Genomic DNA, 25,179 nt, shown 5'->3' on the forward strand with positions numbered 1-25,179 from the left:
GTTTAAGTAATGAAGAATTTAATCAATTATTTTACATTCAAAATTAATTTATTTTTATGCATCAGACAGTAGCAATTGTCCAGGAAGTGGAGATGTTGACATAATGTGCACATGACAGCTCCATCCAATCAGCTGTTTAAGTCCGCTCGTGATAAGTTATGTACGTATACTCATACGAAATCGCAAAGTAGCCGTTGCTGTTGCTACATGCGGTCCAGGCGTCCATCTGCGGAGGCCCGTGTGAAGAAGTTGAAAGGAACACGTTGCCTTTTCCCCCCTTGCAAATCTCACGCCATTACTCAGGATGCATCAAAAGAGGAACACTTTGTTCCAACAAAGGAAAGTGCGAGCGCCAGAGAAGCAAAGCAAGAAAAAAAAGTGAAAGCAGCTGTCTGCGAGCGAGCGAGCGCCTCGTCTTTTACGAGGAAAGTCCAGAGACGCATACTCATAAGCGTGTCCGTGTTTGGCCGCAATCAAACGCTCGATTGGCCTTTTACAGGAACATCAGACACGTTGCGCCAAGGTCATTGTGTCTTCTTTAGAAGTCTTTCATATAAATATGAAGTGGATCCACAGTAGACAACAAAGACACCCTAATTTTTTTTTTTCCTTTTCCTGGGGAGGGAGGGTGGAGTCCACATCGCCCACATCAAGCTTCCACACTTCCTCCCTGCGTGCGATACAGGTGCAGCTTTAAAAGAAACATTCAAGGTTGACTCCATGCCTGCAGTGAAAAAAATCCCCTAACCCAACAGTTAAAAAAAAAACTTTTGTACTAGTACTTTATAAGTATAATATGTGTGTAAGACAGTAAAAAGACAGTATCCATGTTTTTTTTGTCAAGATTTCCTAATGCAGTACCATAATAAACAGTTAACAGTGTACTGTATTGTATTGTATTGGAGCAGCAGTGTGCCTCTCGTCCTTTAGGGGGCGCTAATGAGTCAATGAACCGCATAGGGAACGAAGAAGAGCAGCAATTGATTGCAGGCAGCTGGTGTTCGTGCAAAGACGCCAAAATCAGGACGTTTTGCTTCTCAAAGCTGAAACTATTAATCGGTTGTATTTATTAACGATTGTGTAAGTATATTATTGCATTAATTTATGTTGTTAAACCGCTTATATCGCCCCACCCCCACACCCGCACACACATCTTGTGAGTACTACCACCGCCATGCTAACGCTAAGTACTTCTATTATTGGAAATAACATTAAAATATAGTTTTTGTGATGTTAACTAAGACTGAAATAATCATTGTGTCCTCATTCTAGACTGGAGACGTCAACTAAGCTTTGGATGGCGTCATAGTTCCACAATCAGGTCGCAGTAAAACATGGCCACCTGGTCAGGTGAGTTGATGTTCTTCCTTCTGAGCTAATTACCTCCATAAACGTGATTTGAAAAGACTAGCTTGTATTCCTCAGGAAGTTAGCTCGACAGTTTACAACCTCCTTAAAAGTTGAATGGCAGGTCATGGAATGTGTCACAATCAGGGGTCTCCAACAGGTGGCCCGTGAGCTCACCGAATAGGTCAAAGAATCATGTACTCCTGAAATAAGCTCTGTTTCTACTCAATTCTTTTCAGCTATGGTGAATTGTGGCACAAAAAGCTGGGCAATAAAATAATTTCACAATTGTATTATGATTATATTTCATAGTTAATGGGATGTTTAATCTTTTTTTAAACATTTAATTGTATTTATTTTATTATTGTTTATTATTTTATTTATTATTGTGTTTTGTGTACACATTTTGTTTTATTATAGTAAATGGCCTTCTATTTGTACAATTGTTACATCATATTGCCGCACAGGAGATGCAAAAAAAAAACTAAATATGAATATAAATTTGTCCAATTGTCCATCCATTAATTTAAAATGATTATACTGAAAAAGTGATGAAATGCTGTTTGTAAATTCAAAATAATTCAATATTTTAATATGATCAATCACTATAATTTAATATAATTAGTAAGTAAATAATAGTTGGTTAATAATAATAATAATATAATCATGCAACTTGATTATTTAATGAACATGATTGTGTTTTGTGCAGAAAAAAATGCATAATGCAGCACATTTTCTCTGCTGATAATAGTAATATATTTTCAATGATATATATAGATATAAATATAAATTTGTCCATCCATTCATTTCAAATGATTATACTGAAAAAGTGATGAAATGCTGTATGTAAATTCAAAATAATTCAATATTTTAATATGACCAATCACTATAATTTAATATAATTAGTAAGTAAATAATAGTTGGTAAATAATAATAATAAAATAATCATGCAACATGATTATTTGATGAACATGATTATTGTTTTGTGCAGAAAAAAATGCATAATGCAGCACATTAGTAATATATTTTCAATGATATATAGATATAAAGGTAAAATATAATACTACAATTAATAATAATAGTCAGGCAGTAAAATAATTAACATTATTTGTGATGCGGTTTTATAATGTTTATAAAAAAAATGGACAATTGACTCATCACACATGTTTTTGCGTGTACTGTTACATGTGATATAGCTTTAAGCGTGTCCCAAATGTAGTCAACCATTAGCCTATTTCGGCTGACATTGTGATTCAGCGTTTCATCATGAAAGGTCGCATAACGAGCACTCGCCTTGAATGGTAATGACTCAGGCTAATCAACGGTCAGCCATTCTTCCAGCAAAGGTCGCGCTCCCCGAGGAGGAAGTGCAGCGCTATCATCAATCTGCTCACATAGGGGCTCGCATGAGAAAGGGACGTGGAGGTCGTGGGCGGGGGTTAAAAGTTTAGTGCACTGTAGGTGCCAAACGGAACATTCACAACCTTCAGGCCCACCTCCGCCGCCACCCATCGGCGCCATCTACATGTCAAAAGGGCCCCGCTTGTTGACTCGGTGTGTTCCACTTCCACACTGGAATCATGTAGCTTTGTAGTCATTTATCATTTCTCCTTTTGTCCTCTTCTCTTCCTCTCCTCGCTGTCAGATTCAAGAGGGAGGGAGGTCTGAATGGGAGTATGTGTGTGTGAGTGGAGGGGGGGGGTGCAAGCATTGAGTTTGCCAAGTCAGGCAGAACGATGGACAGGAAGCGAGGCAGGAAGGAAGACGAGCCTCTCCCCATGAAGTGCCATTGTTTACGTGACGGGACTTGAAGCGGGCTAAAAGTGGCTGCCGGCCTCTTCGGGCTTTTTTTCTGACCCATTTCTCAGATTGCAGTACGACATTTCAGGCATCCACTGATTGGCCATCCCATAGTCATGCCATGCTTGCTTTAAGTCAAAAATATTATCATTATTATTATGAATAATTATTTATACAGGGGATAATACACAATTCAGTTCCCAGGTCAAACTGTCAAATAAAAATTGGATTGGAAAGCAAAACAAATTTGAAAAAAAAAAAAATCCCAAAATGAAAGAAATTCTGCTTTTGTTTACAAATCAAACTTTTTTGAAATGCAAATGTTTGCAAACCTTTAAAAAAACATAATTTTTTTACTTTATTTGTTTGTATAAAAATACACAAATTTCTCTCCATAAATTGTCACCATAATAAACCATTATGACTATCTTTGTCAATAATATAATAAAATAAATTATTAAATATTATTAAAATTATTATTTAAAAATGAACAATTTTGTTTAGGAAATTACATATAAAATAATATTAAAAAAACATAAAAAAATGGCCTGTTGGCCTATTTGATTGTATAAAAATACACAAATTTCTCTCCATAAATCGTCACATCATAAACCATTATAACTATCTTTGTCAATAATAATAAAATAAATTATTAAATATTAAAATTATTTAAAAATGAAAAATTTTGTTTAGGAAATTACATATAAAATATTAAAAAAACATTAAAAAATGGCCTATTTGATTGAATAAAAATACACAAATTTCTCTCCATAAATCGTCACCATCATAAACCATTATGACTATCTTTGTCAATAATATAATAAAATAAATAAATTATTAAATATTATTAAAATTATTTCAAATGAACAATTTTGTTTAGGAAATTACATATAAAATAAATATAAAAAACATTTAAAAAATGGCCTATTGGCCCATTTGATTGAATAAAAATACAAATTTCTCTCCGTAAATCGTCACCATCATAAACCATTATGACTATCTTTGTCATTAATATAATAAAATAAATAAATTATAAAATATTAAAATTATTGTTTAAAAATGAACAATTTTGTTTAGGAAATTACATATTAAATACATATTCAAAAAAGAAAAAAATGGCCTATTGGCAATGTTTAAGTAACATTTTTAGTTTCCCACAGGACTGCAATCTATTTGTGGCAGACTTGACAGTGGGCAGTGGCAGTGGGAGAAAAACCTATGAAAAAACATATGCTTAGAAATACAAAACATGAAGAAAAATATGCCTTTTTTTAATATATCAGTATTTGTATGGACATGTTCCTAGTCATTGAATACCAGCATAAGAGAAATTGTTATTGTCTTATACCTGCATGTAGTCTCCAAGTGACCACCAGTAAAACAAAGAATGCACTTTCCCTGACATGATAAAGCATCTTTTGGGGGGGGGGGGGGGGTAAAAAGGGTCCAAGTGGAAACCCTCCTGGTCTCCAGCTGCTCGTCGGAACGCTTACTTGGCCCCGCAGAGCCCCCTTGAACCGGTCGTGGCTGACTGAAGAGCAGCCAGATAACATTATCTCCTGACCAACTGGCGCGCCTGCATCCCCCTACCTCATCCCGAAGGTAGGCTTTAAAACACGCACACAGCCTCTTGCTTTTATTCCACGCCAACCAATAGCAGCGTGGACGCCATCCAGCGCTGTAATGGGACCAACCTGTGCTTTGTCGAGTGCGTTGAGGTAATGCCGTGGGTGGGGCTCAAGCGCAGCTGCCGGGCCGAGTTGTGTATTTAGTGTGTGCAGATGCAGGTTAACATCAGTAGTGCTCTTTTCAAGCGAAGTCGAGGTTGAAGGGTTCGCCGAGAACCGACACACGGAGGGTTTTTGGTCCGACGTGACACGAAATGCAAATATGTTGACATGGAGTCCAATGGAGCGCCTCATGGAGCGCCTCATGGAGCGCCTCATGGAGCGCCTCATGGAGCGCCTCATGGAGCGCCTCATGGAGCGCCTCATGGAGCGCCTCATGGAGCGCCTCATGGAGCGCCTCATGGAGCGCCTCATGGAGCGCCTCATGGAGCGCCTCATGGAGCGCCTCATGGAGCGCCTCATGGAGCGCCTCATGGAGCGCCTCATGGAGCGCCTCATATCACGGTGTACATTTTTGAAAGCAAGGACCGACACACGAAGGGTTTTTGGTCCGACGTGACACGAAATGCAAATATGTTGACATGGAGTCCAAAGGAGCGCCTCGTGGAGCGCCTCATGAAGCGCCTCATATCACGGTGCGCGTTTTTGAAAACAAGGACCGACACACAGAGGGTTTTTGGTCCGACGTGACACGAAATGCAAATATGTTGACATGGAGTCCAAAGGAGCGCCTCATGGAGCGCCTCATGAAGCGCCTCATATCACGGTGTACGTTTTTGAAAACAAGGACCGACACACGGAGGGTTCTTGGTCCGACGTGGCACGAAATGCAAATATGTTGACATGGAGTCCAGTGGAGCGCCTCGTGGAGCGCCTCGTGGAGCGCCTCGTGGAGCGCCTCGTGGAGCGCCTCGTGGAGCGCCTCGTGGAGCGCCTCGTGGAGCGCCTCGTGGAGCGCCTCGTGGAGCGCCTCGTGGAGCGCCTCGTGGAGCGCCTCGTGGAGCGCCTCGTGGAGCGCCTCGTGGAGCGCCTCGTATCACTGTGTATGTTTTTGAAAACAAGGACCGACACACGGAGGGTTTTTGGTCCGACGTGGCACGAAATGCAAACATGTTGACATGGAGCGCCTCATGGAGCGCCTCATGGAGCGCCTCATGGAGCGCCTCATGGTGCGCCTCATGGAGCGCCTCATGGAGCGCCTCATGGAGCGCCTCATATCACGGTGTACGTTTTTGAAAACATTCACCAACTTTCTTCCACAGCCGGTGTTGGCCAGTTCGGCGCACCCCCCCCCTTCCCCCCCAAATCTGGCAACCCAGCAGCGTATAACACATCATTAAAAGTCTTTTCTAATATTATCTGCCCCGGGTCAGCCTTGCTTGCGAAACAACCCTGGCAGTTTGGTGTTAAATATTGGACTCGGCTCTTAGAAGGAGAATTCCAACCCTCCCCTCGCCTCCCCGACCCGACCCTGCACCACCTTCCCCTCCCTGGGACCAAACAAGCAGCCTGTGTTTGTTTCCCCTCTGGTCTTTCCTGATTGCACAGCCAGGCTCGATTCCGGTCTAACTCTAATCTAGCCGAGCAAATTAACGAGAAAACCCATTTGGCACACATGCTTCTACTTTTCTGTTTGTTGGCTCCCCCCTCGCAGTCGGCTTTAATTTGTACAATTTTGCCTTCATTAGGCAGCGTTTCAAGCTGCGGGGCGCAGGTAATGCGAAGCGTTTCCCCCTTTCAGATGGCGGGGCCTGGGTTTGCTAGGAAGTGGAAGAGCCTCAATTGCAGCCATTTCCTCGCCGGCGTACCGAGAGGTCCGATTACAGCGTTTAGGTCAGCGCAATTGGTGTCATTACAAGCGGCCGACTTCCCTCCGACAAACGTAATGAATTAGCCCCCCCCCCGCTATTTGGCCGCTGTGATTGGAGTTGCCAGGGGAGATGGGTATGAAGTGGAGGGGGTAATTATGCTGCGGATGTATGTCTGTGTGCGGCGGCCACGAGGGCAGTTTTGCACGCTGGTGTAATGGCTTAATGTGGCTGCTGACAGGCGGCCGGGCCAGCGTGCAAAGGTGCTACTGTGCTGTCCTTGTAGACTGTGACTGACGGCATGAAACCGCACCGGCCCCCGAGTGACTCAATCCCGCGTCAAAGCGCAAAAAAATCAAATCACTTAATTTTTGTCCATTTTGATACAAGCTGAGGGACCTGTTGAGAAGAACAATACGTGCTTTTACATCAGAGTCTCTGGAGCAGGGGTCTCAAACACGCGGCCCGCGGGCCAAATGTGGCCCGCAGGACACTAGTTTGAGGCCCCCGCCTTGATATGAAAGTTTAATGTTAGTGCGGCCGGCGCAAGTTTGATATGGATGCTGTATGGTATCATGTACCCAGAAAAAATTATTACGTTTGATTAATGTTCATGTTAAAGGTTAAATAACTGTTAATAGTTATCCTCCCTATCCGTGTGGAAGTGGTAAGTTTTTGGCTATTTAAGTTTAAAGGAAATAACTTGAAGGCTACTGTTTAGGTCGCTAACTCTCTAGTTTGCGAGTTAGCATGTGTCTCAAGACCCTGCAGTTGCACAATATGTTGTAAATCAGCGGTCTCAAACACGCGGCCCGCGGGCCAAATGTGGCCCGCAGGACACTAGTTTGAGGCCCCCGCCTTGAAATTAAAGTTTAATGTTAGTGCGGCCCGCGCAAGTTTGATACAGATGCTGTATGGTATCATGTACCCAGAAAAAATGATTACGTTTGATTAATGTTCATGTTAAAGGTTAAATAACTGTTAATAGTTATCCTCCCTATCCGTGTGGAAGTGGTAAGTTTTTGGCTATTTAAGTTGAAAGGAAATAACTTGGAAGGCTACCGTTTAGGTCGCTAGCTCTCTAGTTTGCGAGTTAGCATGTGTCTCAAGACCCTGCAGTTGCACAATATGTTGTAAATCAGCGGTCTCAAACACGCAGCCCGCGGGCCAAATGTGGCCCGCAGGACACTAGTTTGAGGCCCCCGCCTTGATATGAAAGTTTAATATTAGTGCGGCCCGCGCAAGTTTGATATGGATGCTGTATGGTATCATGTACCCAGAAAAAATGATTACGTTTGATTAATGTTCATGTTAAAGGTTAAATAACTGTTAATAGTTATCCTCCCTGTCCGTGTGGAAGTGGTAAGTTTTTGGCTATTTAAGTTAAAAGGAAATAACTTGAAGGCTACCGTTTAGGTCGCTAGCTCTCTAGTTTGCGAGTTAGCATGTGTCTCAAGACCCTGCAGTTGCGCAATATGTTGTAAATAAAAAGAGTATAAATGTGACTATAGTCGTGTTTTGTCATGTCTACAGGGCTCTAATAATGCTTTGTTCATTTTAATCTGAAAAAAATAATTTGTCTACCCACCAACTATATGTGGTTTCTTAAGTTTTTATTATTTGCCGTTTTATTATTATTATATTTATTTATTACTGATTGATTTTATTTATTCTTGATTTGTTTATTTATTTTTCATCTTATTTTGTGCAGAAAAATAAAAAGTAAGATATTTGAGAACAGTGGAATGTTTTATCAGAGCTTTTATTGTAAAAAATCGGAACCAAAGCAAAGTTTCACTAATTTTTATGTTTTTAATAAATGCGTTTTTTTTTGGAAAACCTGATGCGGCCCAGTCTCGCCCAGACCCGAGCTCCAGTGGCCCCCAAGTAAATAGAGTTTGAGACCCCTGATCTAATTTATAAAGCCATGTACTGTGTAAGCAATAAAATGCAAGACTCTTATTATGAAGTCTGCAACCACCATGTGACTCTCCTCGGACGCCCGTTCTCCATGCACCTTCCTATCCTGCAGTTATTTGACACTGCAGGAGAAGCCAGGCATTCAGGACATTCTTTGTCCCCGGGAGAAAGGAGACGGGAGATGCAGGGAGAAGGGGAGTTTGACGCGAGAGGCAAGACAATGCAAAAAGTCCCCACTCTGTTGGCTTTCAATGAGAGCTCCTCTTTATACACACACTTCTTGACCGCCTCCCAGCTCACGGAGGAAGGGGGCGGAGCTGAGGGTGGCGAGGCAGCCAGTGGCCCCTCTTTTTTTTTTTTTTTTGGTTGGATGCCCGTATGCCCGTATCTTTACTTTTTTTCCCACAGCGAGAGAGAGCAGAAGAAAGTTCCTGATTCCACCTTTTTCCTCCATATTCCAGTCACTGACTTTGGAATCGGAAGCATTTTACGCTATTTTAAGGATTTCTGCTAAGCTAATCATTTATCTCCCGCCATGCTTTGTGGTTTCATATACTGCATCATGGTGACAAACATTTGCATTTTTTAAAAATAGATTTTAACTCAGTGCCACAGTTGCAGTTCCACTTATGTGATCCGTGGTCGGTGACTTCATCTCATGACTGGCCAACTTTATTTTTATTTTATTTTTATAGTTGTCATCTGTCTATTTCAAGATGCATGCAAATAGTATATGTGTGTGTGTGTGTAAGTGAGGAAGGCCGAGATTAACTAACCGAGATCCCTCAAGACTAAAGATAATAATAATGTTACAGGAGGATTTGGGTCTGGAACAGTTTATTAGCGGGAAGTCTGCAATTACATATTTTCTTGTGGCTAAACATTAACTAGCCATGCATTGAAAAGCCTCCGGAATGACAGCAGTTTGTGCCGGAACATGCGACGTTGAACAACTGTAGTCGAGTTTGTTTAGGGCAATTATTCGGTCAATATTGGTAGTTTGAGGTGTGGCACGGTGTGCGGGGCATTGATTGTGTGGTCTTGAAAACTGGGCCTTTATGTATCATGGACATTTTTACAGTGAATTGAATTGAATTTGAATGCAATTTGAATTGCGTTATTAAATTAATCAAAATTAAATTAATCAAAATTAAATTAATCTAAATTAAATGAAATTAAATTAATCAAAATTAAATTAATCAAAATTAAATTAATCAAAATTAAATTAATCAAAATTAAATTAAATTAAATTAATCAAAATTAAATTAAATTAAATTAATCAAAATTAAATTAAATTAATCAAAATTAAATTAAATTAATCAAAATTAAATTAAATTAATCAAAATTAAATTAAATTAATTAATCAAAATTAAATTAAATTAATCAAATTTATCAAAATTAAATTAGTTTTTTCTGCTGATAGAAATATGAGAAGGTGGTGCTTGGATTTCAGCCAGATGTTTGGATTAAATTAAATTAAATTAAATTAAATTAAATTAAATTAAATTAAATTAAATTAAATTAAATTAAATTAAATTAAATTAAATTAAATTAAATTAAATTAAATTAAATTAAAATACAACGTGCAGAATGTCGTGCAGATGACTGAAATGTGAAACTGTCCAATCACATCTTATGTAATTCATGAACATTATAAGTATTTAAGCCCTCCCTTGCATTACCAGTACTTAAAAAAATTTGCGTTTTTACATTTGAAGGCCAAACTTGGAATAACTCGATCGTCACGAGTGTCCTGGTCACATGACCATAGATACCCAGCGTTATCCATTCATCTGGCTGAAATCCAAGTAACACCTTATCTCACATTTGTATCAGCAGAAAAAATATCAACATTAATCTGTTTGTTTTTTACACCAACATAAATACCAAAAACATATTTGTTACACAGTGCTATATTTAACATTTTGTATTTTCATACCGTAAAGGAAATTAAAATTACGTCTTAATATGTCATCTTTTTAAACATTATTGTCCAAAGTGCATAACTTTAAGGAAATGATTAGGAACATAACCCTATTCAAATTAAATATTACAACATTTTAGATAAAATCGATCAGATATTTAACTTCTAACTGCACAATGATCATATACCACAGACGAAGATGACGAAAATAAATAAAAATGATACGGCTGGTAGATAATCGGGTAACTGAAGATAAAAAAAAAAAAACATAAATATTGGTTCGTCAATTGACTTCAATAACCTGCTGTTTGATCATCTCTCAGGCTTTGATAACTAGCTCGCTGCTTTGTGTTGCCATGGAGATGTGCTGTGCTCTTTCCAGCAGCGGGTCAACGTGGGGCCTCAGGACAAAGTAAAAAAAAAAAAACAAAAAAAACATGCCGCTAACGAATTCACCCCCTCCAGGCGCAGGTCGTCGTTTTATCCAGTAGGCTACTGATCTTATCGTACAAGGAGAGGAAATTGGCTGTTGCCATTTCCATAACTGGTAAGAAAAAACATTTCAAATCTTCCGTTTGACCTCCACGCAACCTTACATCCTTCCTGTGAACCGTCGTCTTGTGTGTACTTTACATACTGCGTATCTCAGGGGTTTAAATATACAATAAATATTTGAGGTTTATGGAATAAAAACTTTATTTTTAGGCAACTTTATTGTTAAAAACTATGAAACGACAACAGTTATTTACTTTTAGCTCCGATCAGAGAAGTCAAAAATCGTTTCATTGATAAGCCACCTTGCTGTTATTTAAGCCGAGCTCTGGATTTAAGACTTCCTCTTTTGCCGTGTGGAATTCGACGAGCCTTTCAGAGCTACCTTTGTGTGATTTATGCGCCTCCGGTGGATTAGGCGTACTCAAAAGCCATTTAAATCACAATCCTTTGTGTTTTAAGGCAATGCTGGAGGGACAATGTGCCGCAATGGAAAAAAAAAAAAAAGAAGAGGGCCCAACAAGTAGGCCGATAGTTATAAAGCAGTGATATTCCAAAGAAGGCCCCATGAATAAAAGTGCAAACCCCTCCATTAGGGGGATGTGCCTGAACTTGACCTGAAAGGAATGTTTCCTGTGTGTCGTGTTTGACTCCGTGGGCTAAGTGCATGGCTGACGGTGTGCGTGTGCTGCATTAATCCCCTATAAAAGAAGTGTACTTAGATGCTTTTACATCAGCTGGGTGGCATTGTCTGCTTTCAGTTGCCCGTTTGTAGCATTTTGGATAGCTAGCAACATATTTGTTTTATTTCATGATCAGTGGATCATATTATTATTGCAACCAGTCATGATGTGCTATATATATATATATACAGTGAAGAAAATAAGTATTTGAACACCCTGCTATTTTGCTATTTCTCCCACTTAGAAATCATGGAGGGGTCTGAAATTTTCATCGTAGGTGCATGTCCACTGTGAGAGAGATAAACTAAAAAGAAAAATCCAGAAATCACAATGCATGATTTTTTAACAATTTATTTGTGTGATACAGCTGCAAATAAGTATTTGAACACCTGTGTATCATCTAGAATTCTGACCCTGAAAGACCTGTTAGTCTGCCCATTAGAAGTCCACCTGCACTCCATGTATCATCCTGAATCAGATGCACCTGTTTGAGGTCGTTAGCTGCATAAAGACACCTGTCCACCCCATACAATCAGTAAGACTTTAACTTGTAACATGGCGAAGACCAAAGAGCTGTCCAAAGACACCAGAGACAAAATTGTACACCTCCACAAGGCTGGAAAGGGCTACGGAGCAATTACCAAGCAGCTTGGTGAAAAAAGGTCCACTGTTGGAGCTATCATTAGAAAATGGAAGAAGCTAAACATGACGGTCAATCTCAATCGGAGTGGAGCCCCATGCAAGATATCACCTCGTGGGGTCTCAATGATTCTAAGAAAGGTGAGGAATCAGCCCAGAACTACACGACAGGACTTGGTCAATGACCTGAAAAGAGCTGGGACCACCGTTTCCAAGGTTACTGTAGGTAATACACTAAGACGTCATGATGTGAAATCATGCATGGCACGAAAGGTTCCCCTGCTTAAACCAGCACATGTCAAGGCCCGTCTTAAGTTTGCATATGACCATTTGGATGATACAGAGGAGTCATGGGAGAAAGTTTTATGGTCAGATGAGACCAAAATAGAACTTTTTGGTCATAATTCCAATAAGCGTGTTTGGAGGAAGAAGAATGAAGAGTACAATCCGAAGAACACCATCCCTACTGTGAAGCATGGGGGTGGTAGCATCATGCTTTGGGGGTGTTTTTCTGCACATGGGACAGGACGAGTGCACTGCATTAAAGAGAGGATGACTGGGGCCGTGTATTGTGAGATTTTGGGGAACAACCTCCTTCCCTCTGTCAGAGCATTGAAGATGGGTCGTGGCTGGGTCTTCCAACACGACAATGACCCAAAGCACACAGCCAGGAAAACCAAGGAGTGGCTCCGTAAGAAGCATATCAAGGTTCTAGCATGGCCCAGCCAGTCTCCAGACCTGAACCCAATCGAAAATCTTTGGAGGGAGCTCAAACTCCGTGTTTCTCAGCGACAGCCCAGAAACCTGACTGATCTAGAGAAGATCTGTGTGGAGGAGTGGGCCAAGATCCCTCCTGCAGTGTGTGCAAACCTGGTGAAAAACTACAGGAAACGTTTGACCTCTGTAATAGCAAACAAAGGCTACTGTACCAAATATTAACATTCATTTTCTCAGGTGTTCAAATACTTATTAGCAGCTGTATCACACAAATAAATTGTTAAAAAATCATGCATTGTGATTTCTGGATTTTTCTTTTTAGTTTATCTCTCTCACAGTGGACATGCACCTACGATGAAAATTTCAGACCCCTCCATGATTTCTAAGTGGGAGAAATAGCAAAATAGCAGGGTGTTCAAATACTTATTTTCTTCACTGTATATATCACTATATTGACAGTTACTATGGTACCCATTATGTTATTAGATGCTCATATCACTTCGTACTTCGGTACGTGACGAAATAAAAAAAATAAAAAAATAAAAAAACTATTATGAAAGCAGGAAGTGAACAAATGTAACAGTTACTGATTGTAAAAGTACCAGATGGAGGGGTAGGATTTAATATTAAATTAAATTAAATTTTATAAGGAAAGCAGGATGTGAACAAATGTAACAGTTACTGATTGTAAAAGTACCAGATGGAGGGGTAGGATTTAATAAGCTTTGCTTCTTCCTACTCCTTTTGGACATGTGGAACTGGGAACTGATTATGGGATGCATTCAATTGTAATCTGATGCATGTTCAAATGAAATAAAACCATTACTTTTACAATCAGCAACTGTTACATTTGTTCACTTCCTGCTTTCCTAATTAATTTTAATTTTAATTTTACAATCAGTAACTGTTACATTTGTTCACTTCCTGCTTTCCTAATTAATTTTAATTTTAATTTTACAATCAGTAACTGTTACATTTGTTCACTTCCTGCTTTCCTAATTAATTTTAATTTTAATTTTAATTTTAATTTTAATTTTAATTTTAATTTTAATTTTAATTTTAATTTTAATTTTAATTTTAATTTTAATTTTAATTTCAATTTTAATTTTACAATCAGTAACTGTTACATTTGTTCACTTCCTGCTTTCCATAATACTGTTTACTAATGTACCTCGTACCAAAGTACAAGGTGATATGACCATACAATGACATAATGGGTACCATAGTAGCTGGGTTACCTCAATACTATTTTCCAGATTGAAATTGCAGCCCGGACCAGATTTGGTCCCCGGGCCTGAGCTTGACACCTGTGCAGTAATGGGACTTCTGGTGCTGCATGATTTAGCACCGTAGTTTGTATTTTATTTTGCATATTCATCAAAGAAGTTAGCTCTGTAGAATTAGCTAGCTGGTAATAATCATACATTTTATTGTGTTCAGACATGTCGGAGAGCCACATCCAGCTCCCGAGCCATAGGTTCCACACCCCTGCTCTATAGCATCATTATCATCTAGCCTTAGCCATATCTGTTTTTATCATGAGAGACCACATACAAGACTTTGTTTGTGTGCATCTGAAAAAGAGCAAGTCTGTTTTCTTTCTCAAAAAAAAAAAAAAAAAATGCGAGGAACAAGGACATAAATCTTCACGACTCCCGGCGGGATGTCACGGAAAACCGAGACCTTAAAGGCACGCACAAATAACAAAACAAGCGCCTGTTCTGGGTCCTGCCGGATGCTTAAACCCAGGTTCCGAGATTGTGTATGTGCTTTATCACCCTTGGGTTTCTCTGAATTGATATGTTTTTTTTTGGTGGGGGGGGGGGGTAGATTTGTATGCACAGAGATGCGTGTTCATTCAGTCACCACTAAAGACTACTCCTTCTCCTGCTCCCCACTTGTGGGATGGAAACAGGGCAATAAATAGCAGGGTATCTCCTGGCGGACATCCATGAACCGAGGCCCCGGCAAAGGAAGTGACTCATTTCGGTGTTGAGAAAGGAGGATTTTTGTGTCTCTTATTATCAGTCAGCCAAGACAAACCACATCGGGGAAGAGAAGAAAGCAGGGAGGAAGTTGGGGGGGGGTAATGCCACTTCGATCGGGCCTCTCATTTTCCTGATCTTCCCTGCTTCCTGTGCCAAAAAGTTGTTTGCTAACACCTGAGCTACGATTGCTGACCCTTGCTTGAGTTAGTCTTTTTTTGAGTTGAGTTTTCAACCGGAAAAATATCTGACTGAGCCCCCCCCCCCCCGTTACCCAAACCAGAGGTTTAAGGTCTTAGTATGTAGGTAAAGCAGCTGAGTATACAGGCAAGTTCCGTGTAGAACACATATACACTGTGTCTGGAGCTCAAAGTGGATTTGGACTTGGAAATGTAGACACCTGCTGTAGAACCTCTCGGGGTGTTGGTGCCGTTCGACTTCAGGTCAGGCCTGCAACAACATGACTCTGAGCAGTAAAGATATTACAAGAAGGAGAATCTTGTAAAACATTTTTTTTCCATAAATCCGTATAGATCCAACACTCGGCAGAACGAGCCCCCCGTCTCCCATTATCATGGTTCCACATCCGGTCTGTGGGGGGACCTTTCAACTGCGTAATCGTAAGTCACACAATGAAAAGCCACCGCTGTTGAGCAATGATCAGCACCTCTGCTTCAGTCGCCTGGTTGGGCGTGCAGCATGGCAGACCTTTGTTCCGTGTGTGTGTGTGTGTGTGTGTGTGTGTGTGTGTGTGTGTGTGTGTGTGTGTGTGTGCGAGTGCATATGTGTGGAAAAGCACACAGTCAACACGGGGAGAGAGAAAAGCTAATATTTACCACGTATGGCCTCTGCTTTAATATTAGCTCGAGGTGCTAGGCGAGCGAGAGCAGAGGTCTCACTCTGCCCTCACTTCCTGCCCAACAGAAGTATCCAATGATGTATTTGTTCCTGCTTCATTTGACCGTGATATCAACTGGAAACGGGGTAGACATTTTTAAAGGGTTGGGATAGTTCAAATGATGGTAATGGTAATGGTTTGATTTCATTTGAACATGCATCAGATTCCAATTGAATGCATCGCATCATCAGTTCACAGTTCCACATGTCCAAAAGGAGTAGGAAAGAAGCAAAGCTTATTAAATCCTACCCCTCCATCTGGTACTTTTACAATCAGTAACTGTTACATTTGTTCACTTCCTGCTTTCCATAAGACAGTTTAAGGTGTTTTTTTTAAAATAATGCACCTCGTACTGAAGTACGAGGTGATATGACCATCCAATGACATAATTTTAATTTTAACAATCAGTAACTGTTACATTTGTTCACTTCCTGCTTTCCATAAGACAGTTTAAGGTGTTTTTTTTAAATAATGCACCTCGTACTGAAGTACGAGGTGATATGACCATCCAATGACATAATTTTAATTTTAACAATCAGTAACTGTTACATTTGTTCACTTCCTGCTTTCCATAAGACAGTTTAAGGTGTTTTTTTTTTAAATAATGCTCCTCGTACTTCAGTACGAGGTGATATGACCATCCAATGACATAATTTTAATTTTAACAATCAGTAACTGTTACATTTGTTCACTTCCTGCTTTCCATAAGACAGTTTAAGGTGTTTTTTTTAAATAATGCACCTCGTACTGAAGTACGAGGTGATATGACCATCCAATGACATAATTTTAATTTTAACAATCAGTAACTGTTACATTTGTTCACTTCCTGCTTTCCATAAGACAGTTTAAGGTGTTTTTTTTAAATAATGCACCTCGTACTGAAGTACGAGGTGATATGACCATCCAATGACATAATTTTAATTTTAACAATCAGTAACTGTTACATTTGTTCACTTCCTGCTTTCCATAAGACAGTTTAAGGTGTTTTTTTTAAATAATGCACCTCGTACTTCAGTACGAGGTGATATGACCATCCAATGACATAATTTTAATTTGAACAATCAGTAACTGTTACATTTGTTCACTTCCTGCTTTCCATAAGACAGTTTAAGGTGTTTTTTTTAAATAATGCACCTCGTACTTCAGTACGAGGTATGACCATCCAATTACATAATTTTAATTTTAATTTTAACAATCAGTAACTGTTACATTTGTTCACTTCCTGCTTTCCATAAGACAGTTTAAGGTGTTTTTTTTTAAATAATGCACCTCGTACTTCAGTACGAGGTGATATGACCATCCAATGACATAATTTTAATTTTAACAATCAGTAACTGTTACATTTGTTCACTTCCTGCTTTCCATAAGACAGTTTAAGGTGTTTTTTTTAAATAATGCACCTCGTACTTCAGTACGAGGTGATATGACCATCCAATGACATAATTTTAATTTTAATTTTAACAATCAGTAACTGTTATATTTGTTCACTTCCTGCTTTCCATAAGACAGTTTAAGGTGTTTTTTTTAAATAATGCACCTCATACTGAAGTACGAGGTGATATGACCATCCAATGACATAATTTTAATTTTAACAATCAGTAACTGTTACATTTGTTCACTTCCTGCTTTCCATAAGACAGTTTAAGGTGTTTTTTTTAAATAATGCACCTCGTACTTCAGTACGAGGTGATATGACCATCCAATGACATAATTTTAATTTTAATTTTAACAATCAGTAACTGTTACATTTGTTCACTTCCTGCTTTCCTAATACAATTTAAGTAATTTTTTAATTTTAATTTTAATTTTAATTTTTACAATCAGTAACTGTTGTCAACATTTGTTGACTTCCTCCTTTCCTAATACAATTTCAGTAATTTTAATTTTCTGATTTAAGTTTTCTAATTTAAATTTTCTAATTTTAATTTTTTTAATTATCCTTACTGACTTTTTTTGCAGTACATTTAGCGAGTGAAGATTGCTTTTATAGTTATTAGCCCATATTTCCACACAATAAGTAAGATATGGTAGAACCAGAGAGCAATAAAGAGTGCGGAGTGATTTCTGATTGAGAACAAATTTTGCTTTGTTCAATACTGAAATATTTCTGGCCACCTTATGTTGTATATTTGTAATATGAGCTTTCCAGCTCATATTTTCATCTATTGTGATGAAATGATGAAATCATGTTGGGAGTTTGCAGACTCAGATCAGATCGAACCGTTAACTCTTTCCCTGCAAGACCCTTCATTCATATTCAACAAAGCATTCACATTTTTTTTGTTATGAATTATTAAATGGCCAGAAAGCAGACGATGAAAAACCCACGTCAAGATCTTTCAGTGGTTGGGTAATGGTTGGAATTGAACGTACTACCCTAAATAGACTGGAATATGATCTTCTCAGATCCGTGCAGTAAATAGTTCTTGCGCATGTCCTGTTTCCTCTCCTCATTCAGGCAAATTCCAAACAGGAAATGATCTTTGAGCCTTGTCTTTCCTTACGGATCAGCACAATGTATTTTTAGGACCTGGTGCCTGCACCTTGTCTCCTGAAAACGGACTCCCGCCGAGTTCTCGTCGGAGAATTATTGGTAACTACAGCATGAAGATGTCAATGAGTCAAGCTGGGGAGTTTTGTAAAATTCTGTAAAATTCCGGATCCAACTTTCGCGGAGGCGGTGCATCTCTGGTGGGGATATTGGTCTCCGTTCCTTCTGTCTTGTTCTTGGCGTTCCTCGAATCCAGGCCGAGCGTGGTCCACCGCGGTTCCCGCTGCACACCTGCTATGAAGAAACAGCTGTGGTCCACCACAACATCATTAGTGCAGCTGAAAGAGAAGAAAAGGCCTGCATAGCCCCCCCCCCCCCCCCCCACTGTTTACTCTCCCAAAGAGTTCAGCACCGGGGCATCTGTACGATGGACGAACTTTTTACGATAAAGACGTGCAGAATCTGCTCGAACCCCCCCCCCCCCCCCCCCCACCTCCTCTGTGTAACACGATCGGAATGGAACATGTGGGAGAGCATTTTATACCTCGGTATGAATGTTCTTATGGGGTCTCCATTCTTCTGTTGGTGCACCGCGCTCAACTTTATGTGCATTTGTGTGCTCCGAGCCGGCACTTGGTCAAAGGGAACCCTCTTTTCCATGAAGTATGCATGACTAGAAATCACTCATCAAAGCTAGAAATCGACCGATATGGTTTTTTTCGGGCTAATGCCGATTTTTTTTACCCTTAGCCGATTGCCGATTTTGCTTGGGCCGATATTTGTGGCCGATACTTTTGCTCCCTCAATTTACATGAAAAAATGATAATGATAACAAATATTACAGGTGGTGTTTTTATTCTGATAGATAAGGAATAATATATAGATATAGATAATATATAGATTAATCTAGATTAAAGACACACCTTTTTAATCAGGCTTTTAACTAATATTTTTAAACTTTTCTTATGTTTTTTATCTTTTTAGTCCTATTTTATGCTTTTAGTTTTTAGCTTTTAAATTCAGTATTTCCTCAGGGGGGGTCCTCCACACTGGGGGCTGTGTCATTTTTATTTTTCTACACAAAATAAGATGAAAAATAAACAAATCAAGAATAAAGAAAATCAATTTATCAGTAATAAATAAATAAATAATAATAATAATAATAATAATAATAATAATAATAATAATAATAAAAAAACTTAAGAGCCACATATAGTTGGTGGGTAGACAAATTATTTTTTTCACATTAAAATGAACAAAGCATTATTAGAGCCCTGTAGACATGACAAAACACGACTATAGTCACATTTATACTTTTTTTATTTACAACATATTGCGCAACTGCAGGGTCTTGAGACACATGCTAACTCGCAAACTAGAGAGCTAGCGACCTAAACGGTAGCCTTCAAGTTATTTCCTTTCAACTTAAATAGCCAAAAACTTACCACTTCCACACGGATAGAGAGGATAACTATTAACAGTTATTTAACCTTTAACATGAACATGAATCAAACGTAATAATTTTTTCTGGGTACATGATACCATACAGCATCCATATCGAACTAACATTAAACTTTCATATCAAGGCGGGGGGGCCTCAAACTAGTGTCCTGCGGGCCACGTGTTTGAGACCCCTGTGTTAGAGGCTAAGTTGAAAACATAACCTTGTTGTGATTTACCACTGTTGCAATGTGGGAGGGGTGCCTGTCTGTAAATCATGCGGCGGAAAAATAAATCGGCGAACCCACGCGCGTATTGGCCGATACCGATTCAAGTAAAGAACGCAAATATCGTCCAGCCGATGTATCGGCCGATCCTTAATCAAAGCTGCGTATTTCCAAGCGGCGAACAGAAACGGTAATGTACGGCTCCAATCGATGCGTTCCCAGTACGAGATTTGACCCCTGTGGGTCAGCGATGCCGTAAAGTGGTAAAGCACCAACCATTGGTTCGAATCCGACACCTACTTCCGAGTTACTACTTACTTGATTGGAATCGAATCAATGTTCATGACTCCTCGCTAATGCATCACTCGTCGTCCATTTACAACTTTATTAATTATGTAACAAACCCGAAGAGCAACTCCAAATATGGTAAACGCGGCAATTGCTTTTAATTACCGTTATGCCCCCCCACCACCCTCACCCCCCGACTTCCAGCTTTATCTTAACAGTTGTGCAATTTCCTGTTTGGAGGTACACATGACTTCATTCTGCCTTCATTCTGCCTTCATTCTGCCTTCCCAGCGCCGTTTCATTCATGTGCTAATAAACTCCATGCGGTTATTTTAGGGTGATGACACTTCTGGAAATAAATTCATACTTTTTGTTGGCTGTTTTTGGCTCCCTGTGAGCCAGAAAAAAAAAACTCTGAACTCAACGCCGTATTAAATAACTGCTTTAGATGAATAATATATATATTTTTTGCAGAGGATCCCTACCGGAGAAAATCAATCCGTCACCATGCGTACAGGAAGGAAGCCTGGGCCGGGGAGAGATACTGCTCTTAATGACATGTCTCTGTGTGCCTGCACCAGAGGGGGAAGTAACCGGATATTTAAACAGAGATAAGAGTGTGTGCCAAAGGGGCTGGGATTGGGATATGACTGAAACCCCATGGCAACCGGCCGCTGCTATTGGATATGGAAAGGTAAATAGTCATTTAATTGTAGCATGTTTTTTAATGCCGTAAATGAAAAGCTCATGTAACACTCATGCGAGGGGGCAATAAAAGGCGAGGGTTTGAGTCTGCCAAGTTTTCATTAGCGGCTTCCTCCACGCTTTGCGCAAAAAAAAAAAAAACGCTTGTTTTAAATAAAAATTTGGAGCGCGGGTTTTTTGGCTCATCAGGATCCGTAAGCGGTAATCATATACGTTTCCTGCATTCCAGCGTCCGCTGCCATAAGTTCATGGAGTTGTGAAGCAACCTCTGAAGACACTCTAATGCTTTCCGTCCACTAGGGGGGGTTGAGTGATTCCATTCAAGCTTTTTTTTTTACTCCTTTAATGTTCCCCAATCTCAGAGGGGGGGAAACAGGTCTGAGCTTGTTGCATCCACCTGTGGCTTACACAAGCTACTCGGGTCAGATGCCCTGAGCAAGGCATTAACCCACCCCCGCCCGCCCGCCTGTGGGCTTCCCCCAGAAATATGAGAGAAACAATAAGAAGAGGTGTCACTGCTGTTCACCTCCAAAACGACTTGTTTTCCCCCTTCATTGATCTCTGGATCAGGTTTGGATCGGGTTCCGGTTAGCAGTCGGAGCAGCAAATATGGTAATGGTTTAATTTCATTTGAAAGGAGTAGGAAGAAGCAAAGCTTATTAAATCCTACCCCTCCATCTGGTACTTTTACAATCAGTAACTGTTACATTTGTTCACTTCCTGCTTTCCTAATCGTTATTTTTATTTTTATTTTTATTTTTATTTTTATTTTTATTTTTATTTTTATTTTTATTTTTATTTTTATTTTTATTTTTATTTTTATTTTAGTTGTTTGAAAATTAACTATATCAGCAAGTGTAAGTATTTGTGATTTTAGAAATAAAAAGTTAGTAGTTCTCTGTAGGCGGCATTATGAATTATCCTTACTGACTTTTTTTTTGCAGTACATTGAACGAGTGAATATTGCTTTTATAGTTATTGGCCCATATTTTCACACATCATTTAGCGATGCTAGCTATTTGCCAACTAACTTTCCACAAAGTGACCAGAAGAAACACGCCTTCCACCAACATTAAATATAATTAAAAATCAATAGCATATATTCTATATTAAAATAAATTATGATGCACACTACACAGTAAACAGATATATTTACACACTAATGTACATTGTAATCACATATGCTCCATCAAGGCCGTATTAGGGTCATCAAAGTCGGTGTGTATTTTTCGAAGTATTTTTTAGGCAGATGGCTTCTAACCGTCACTAACCTCACGTTCATTCTCACCCCTCCGCCCCCAATAATTCTGCCCCAATCTGTGCTGGCATCTCTGCAATCCGAGACTTCGCTGTCCCCGGATCAGGTGATGCCCCCCCTCCCCCAAAAGGATTATAGGCAACTGGATCCTTTTGGCATTGGCACTGGAATTTTCATTACAATGATCCTGGGTGTGGTGCGCCAGGAATGCATCCTCAATGGGAAGGAAAAGGTGAAGTGCAAAAGGGGGTCAGCAAGGACGTAATACAAGGAGTTCTGGCTCAAGTCTGTCCCAGCGGGGCCGGGGTCGGTGGGGGTGGGGGGGGCTCTTTGCCTATGTGTTCTATAGGTGCAAATGTATTCTAGGGTGAAATTGGATAGGTGATGATAAGCCAACTGGCACGTTATGTTCCTCCAGTGTGGCCTTGACATGTTCATTTCATATTTGAAAGACCCAGCAGGTGTCCAGTAGCCCCCGCTAAGCTCTCCGTTCAGGGACACGATGCTATCAGTGGGTGCTGGTGCCCCCGCAGCCTTTGGCTGGAAAAAAAGCCTTTCAGATTGCAGGGCGCGATTTTGGCGGCGGGGGGGGAGTTTGGGGGCACGCACTTGGGGGCACAGCTCTGAAATTACCTCCACAATTGAGAAGTGAAAGCCGTGTGAGAGGGTCAGGGGGGGCAACAAAGAGCCCTCTGTCTGTGCAATACATTCTGGCTGGGGAGCGAGGGGGGGATACTATCTGATACCATCGACCCCTCTGCCCCCCCCCCCCCTTTTTTTTTCCATGCCTGTTGGACTGACCATGACAGCAGGCCGGGTTGGGCAGTGTGCCACAAACCCTCAGCGCCACTGATTGACAACTGCTACCACTGCTTCCAGTATTTAATTTACATATCCAGCAAAAGGGGGGGGGGGGGCACACTAGTCGCTGTTACACAATCCCTGGAGTCCTCGCATGAGCCCCATGACCACTAAACACACCTTTTTTCAATCAGGTAGGGCAGGAAATGTGTAATATTGACAAGCCCTTCATGGAAAGACTTCCATGCCACCTTTGAAACACTTCTATGCTAGGACGTTAAAAAGCCAATAAATAAATAAATAAAAAATAAATTCTATTAGGAAAGCAGGAAGTGAACAAATGTAACAGTTACTGAAAATTAAAATAAAAATTAAAATAAAAATTAAAATTAAAATTAAAATTAAAATTAAAATTAAAATTAAAATTAAAAAAATTAAAATTAAAATTAAAATTAAAATTAAAATTAATTAAAATCAAACATCTGGACCCGAGTGGGTGTCACTGTGACTTTTGATTTTCAGTCAGAAGAACGGATACTAGAAACATTTTGGAGGAGAAGAATGAAGGGGTTTTTTTGGGGGGGGGGGGGGGGGGGGGGGGTTGAAGTTATGTGGCTCACACAAGGTACACTACTGGATACTCCAGTACCATCGAGTGGTTGATTCACTGATTTACACTACATATCACCTCGTACTTCGGTACGTGACAAAAAAATAAATAAATAAATACAAAAAACCTTAAATTATATTAGGAAAGCAGGAAGTGAACAAATGTAAGTTACTGATTGTAAAAATTAAAATTAAAATTAAAATTTGCCAATTCAAGAAACAATACAAGCAGTTGATGTTTGCTAAATACAAGGATGAAGAGTCTTGAACCAGTCATGATGTGCTATATATATCACTATATTGACACTTACTATGGTACCCATTATGGCATTGGATGCTCATATCACCTCCTACTTCGGTACTTGACAAAAAATTTAAAATCACCCCCCCCCCAAAAAAAACCCAAAAAAAAAACAAACTGTATTATGGAAAACAGGAAGTGAACAAATGTAACAGTTACTGATTGTAAAAGTACCAGATGGAGGGGTAGGATTTAATAAGCTTTGCTTCTTCCTACTCCTTTTGGACATGTGGAACTGTGAACTGATTATGTGATGCATTCAATTGTAATCTGATGCATGTTCAAATGAAATAAAACCATTACCATTAGCATTACAAATCTCAACAGCCTCTTTTTGGTTAATACATTATTTGCCCCCTTTCCCATAGGGCCATAGTTGTACATAAATATAACCAATTATGCTTTTTTTTCCCTCTTTTCTGACCGATAAATGTTGTATTCTGGTGTTAACTTTGAATAATGAGGTTTGCGCATTCGGAAGTGAGCCCTGAAAGAGGTTTGGGATGGTTCTGAACGCTTTGTTTCAGAGGCGAGGCGAGGCTATTTATAGAACGAAGGTGATCATGGTGCTTTTGGAGTAAAATCACTTCATACAATCATTCCGTAAAAGCATAGACTGGTTCTAAATGCAGTTGCATTGCAACTAAAATATTAGAATAATACCTTGTATACCGTATATTACTATTCAATTTCATCAGGAATTAGCTTACTGGTGGAACGTCTGTAAACGGTTTCATAGTAAAGAAACAATGTCATGTGTTTTGGGTAGAAAACATGTCAGGGAAAAAAACTGAGAGGACTAAAAGCAAGACACCAGTGAACCCTTTTGCTCGAATCCCCTCCAGATCTAATACATCCTCGGTCCGGGACTCGGCCAACTTCCACAGCTGTCACACATTTTCAACAGATTCCTCCGGCCCTGGATGAAGCTGTGGAGAGAGAGAGAGAGAGAGAGAGAGAGACAAGACATTCTTGCGCCATGACACATGGCCTAAAATGAATTAACATTAACATCTGATATTGTGGAAGTGGGAAATTTGCCACCCCGACCTTGCCCAAAGCACTCCGGAACCCGGGGTCATGGATTTATTATCTCAGATGGCCCACTGAGGTCACCAGGGGCTGTTCCTCCTCCCCCCCGTTCAGTGTTCCGGCAAAAAAAACAAATAACACCGCAAGTGTGCTATTCATTAAGTACACTGCACGGTGTAATAGTGG

General features: G+C 39.8%; 1 long non-coding RNA gene across 1 annotated transcript; it reads left to right on the top strand.

Annotated features, from left to right (window-relative positions):
• The first annotated feature begins 1,274 nt into the window (after window positions 1-1,274).
• Window positions 1,275-24,923, top strand: LOC131105174 (uncharacterized). The gene is made up of 3 exons (XR_009119891.2): window positions 1,275-1,350; window positions 20,762-20,981; window positions 24,807-24,923. It is a non-coding gene; the product is annotated as an uncharacterized LOC131105174 (long non-coding RNA).
• Window positions 24,924-25,179: the final 256 nt, after the last annotated feature.

The sequence above is a fragment of the Doryrhamphus excisus genome, linkage group LG23, assembly GCF_037039965.1.
Source record: "Doryrhamphus excisus strain RoL-2023G ecotype Guam linkage group LG23, RoL_Dexc_Guam_v1.1, whole genome shotgun sequence".
Classification (NCBI taxonomy): Eukaryota; Metazoa; Chordata; class Actinopteri; order Syngnathiformes; family Syngnathidae; genus Doryrhamphus; species Doryrhamphus excisus.